Source organism: Lactuca sativa, chromosome 5, assembly GCF_002870075.4.
Source record: "Lactuca sativa cultivar Salinas chromosome 5, Lsat_Salinas_v11, whole genome shotgun sequence".
NCBI lineage: Eukaryota > Viridiplantae > Streptophyta > Magnoliopsida > Asterales > Asteraceae > Lactuca > Lactuca sativa.
The window spans coordinates 341,576,055-341,579,719 of record NC_056627.2 but is presented as its reverse complement, the minus strand read 5'-3'; the positions used below and the strand labels follow the sequence as shown (position 1 = coordinate 341,579,719).

The window sequence follows — 3,665 nt, the reverse complement described above, 5'->3', positions numbered from 1 at the left end:
AAATTAGGGTTTCACTCTGGCAGCCCTACTCGTCGAATCGAGACCTCTCGACTCATCGAGTAGGCTTCAATTACGCGTCCAATCCTACGTTCCTACTCGACGAGTCTGGGGCCTCCGAATCGTCAAGTCCCTTTGCAAAAATGAAAGTTTTAATTTAAAATACATACCAGGAACCGGGCGTTACAAAAGAATTAATTATCAATGAACAAGACAAATAACCTAAGCACATATTATGATCAAATAATGCTCTCTAGCACAGTTTAATTTACGACCTAATCTAGGATTTGGTAAATCACTAGCTCTAGCAATTTAATGGCCATAAACAACTAGGCAACAAGATTATGTAATCAAAGTGGTCATCTAACTACACAAAACTTGAGAGAAAAGCAGTAAAGATAGAAACTTTAACATAGTAGGTAATGATTTATCAAACACAAGCTAAACCAACTTCAATAATACATGAACAAAGAAACTAACACATATTATTAGGGATTATCTAATCTAAATGACCATTAAAGGGTGTTAGCCCATAATTACAGAAGAAAAACACACAATCAAGTAGAAAGCTAGGTTAAACATGATTAAATCTAGGCAAACCGAATGGATTATGTAGTATTCTTGCTCTAATCTCTTAAACTCTTTATCTTTAATCTTCTTTTTCCATCCAAGGGTTCTTAGAAGGGTTGTACTCAGTTTTCAATCGCGACTCTAAAGCCAAAAGTCTCCTGATTTCGACCTAGAAGTCGTTATTTATATGTGCCCTCGTTCAGCTTTCACGTAGTGACAATATAAGTTCCACGTCGTGAGAAACATAATAATCTTGTATGCGCCAAGGCTTCCATGCATGCTGGAGATGCTCTATAATTAACACGTCGTCACGTCGTGACCAATAGATTTTCACATCGTGAGAAGCTATTCCATTCACGCATCGAGAAGATTCCAAATGCCACGTCATGGGATGCAGTTATCTACGACGTGGGAGCTTCAGTATACTCAATTTTTCTTCTCTTTTTCCTCTTAATATATTCTCCAACCTCAAAGTTTCCAGCTTTCTTCAGTTTCAGCCCTTTTTTCTTGAGAATTTCCTTTTTGACTACAAAATATAATTTAAACTATATAAATATCAAATATCTTTGTATTTAACTAAAATATAACTCAAATGAATTAAAATAATACATAATTATATGTATAAATATGACAATATCAAAAGGTAAAGTACAATCCCAAATAGAGAAAAACAACGGAGACATGGAATATGTCCCAAAGGACATAACCATGTGTGGTGTCGAGCATCAATTATAAAAATATTTTCATTTATATAAGTTATATTGTTTTGTTATACTTTGATATTTCCTCCCTAGAAATAACCAACTCTTTTTCAAGGTTCGCATAACAACTTTTAATTTAACAAATTTCTCATGAGTAATTTGTAAATCGACATGTATATAATCAAACATCATTGGTTTTTTCATTACAATAATAGTTGACAAAGTTACAAAATCTGTAACTCTTAGATGACCGAAGTACTTTCTATCTAACATTTACAATAATATGATATTGTCTACCATGATATTGATATAGATTTTGTTAACTTATAGATGACCACTTTTAACAATAGGATAAGTTATTACCGATTACTTTCATCATCAAATTTGTTACATATTTCAACAAGCACTACCTGTAAATCATTTACATTTGATATACATTTGATCTCGAAATCAACTCTAAACACAAGGAGCTACAAATTGATGATAAACACGACTTTATCGAAATATATGAGGTGTGTTATGATTAGCATGTATTGTTCTTAGGGATGGTGCATAAGGAAAAAGGTAAACCACGTGGTGTGAGATGTATTTACAAGGGTCGCCTGAGTTCTCAACGGGGAGGTTCCCTCTAGGTTTAGTGGCAAAAGAGGTGTTTCATGAAGAAGATGAAAAGGTTGGGGAGGGTGATGATGATCAGTTTCAAGAGAGGAAGTCTCGGGTCCTCCTAATTTAATAATAATAAAAACATTTTACATAACACAAAAACTAAAATCACAACAAAATCATATCTAAATAATGTATTTTTTCAAAAACAAATAAAAATACATACTAACCAGAGATTTGTTTTTAGTGTACTCCCTTAAATTGCAAGTTCGGATTTTAAATACCATATTTATGTTTAAGTTTGCAAGTATAAATAGAACCAGATTGGTCGGTTGTCAATAATCTTGTTAAGGATAAGAGGTGTGACATGTAGTGGCAACCACAGTGAGCGTACATGGATGCAATGAATCATGTTAAAAACAACAGAACAAAGCACCACGGTGGAAAGCTACCACACACAACCATCTTCACATTCAAATTAGCATATATATATATATATATATATATATATATATATATATATATATATATATATATATATATATATATATATATATATATATATATATATATATATATATATATATGATCGGGTGAGGATTAGAAAAATAGGGAGGAGTGTGAGGAAAAATATGCACCCTTTATTTTTATAATTGTATGGTTGAAATTAAATGGAATTTTCGTTCCTATTTCTAAAAAAAATAAAAAAAAAATGAAAAAAAAAAAAAAAAAAAAGTGGTGCCATTTGTTTAATACTAATCAAATATTAGAGAAATATCACGAAAGGTTAATAATTTTAGGGGTAGAAAAGATAGGTTTCAAACGCACAAGCCTCTTTCTAACTGTGTCATATATCAACATATAAATGTATGCGTATTATTTTTTTCTGCATGTTTTGTTTTTTGGTTGAAAAAAAAACTGAAAAAAAAAAAAATCAAAGTTCATAGAATTTAATTCTCTACAAAATGAGTATAGTCATGAAAATTTTAGAAAAAATATATTTTTTTTATTTTTTCTTTTTATAAAAACCCAAAAATAAAAATATTTTCCAATAATTATAAGAATTTAAGGAATACTTATACTCACTATATTACTTATTCGTAAAATAACATATTTAAAAATAAGTTTTTGATATGTTCATGTTTTAATTTATATAAAATATAATGGAATTTGTTTTTATCCAAATTCAAAAAAGCAAAGGATAAAGTTCTTTGCAATATTATTTTAGTGAGTTTATAAAAAAAATTTAAGAAATATTGTTGTTAAGGGTACTCATGTTTTGTTTAAATGATTCTAAGTTTTATAATGTGTTCTCCAAATTAATTTTTTTTTGGAAAGTTTTATATATATATATATATATATATATATATATATATATATATATATATATATATATATATATATTATGAACTTTTTGTAAAGAAAATTTAAAAAAATAAGATTGTTTATATACCAAACTTTATTTTAAAAGATTACAAGTTTAAAAAAAATATGAAACATAATATGATCCAAAATGAAATGATTCATAAAAGTTATGATTCAATATATTTATGATCCTTAATTTGTTATTTTTTAAATATATTTTGATTCAAATATTTTATGATCCTTAATTATATCTTTTATGATTTAAAATTAAAACATTCAAAAAAATATATATTTATTTAATTGCATATATTTAATACAAAATCATATGATTAAAAAATAATATTATCCAAAATACAATGATCTAAAATTTAAATTATATGATACAAAAAGAGTATGATCTAAAAATATCATAATGATTAATATCTTATG

General features: G+C 27.5%; 1 long non-coding RNA gene across 1 annotated transcript; it reads right to left on the bottom strand.

The window, feature by feature from the left end:
- Nucleotides 1-460: 460 nt before the first annotated feature.
- On the bottom strand, nt 461-2,231 carry LOC122198166 (uncharacterized). The gene is made up of 2 exons (XR_006192048.2): nt 2,102-2,231; nt 461-1,093 (listed from the first exon to the last, which is right to left on the bottom strand). It is a non-coding gene; the product is annotated as an uncharacterized LOC122198166 (long non-coding RNA).
- Between the last annotated feature and the right edge of the window lie 1,434 nt (nt 2,232-3,665).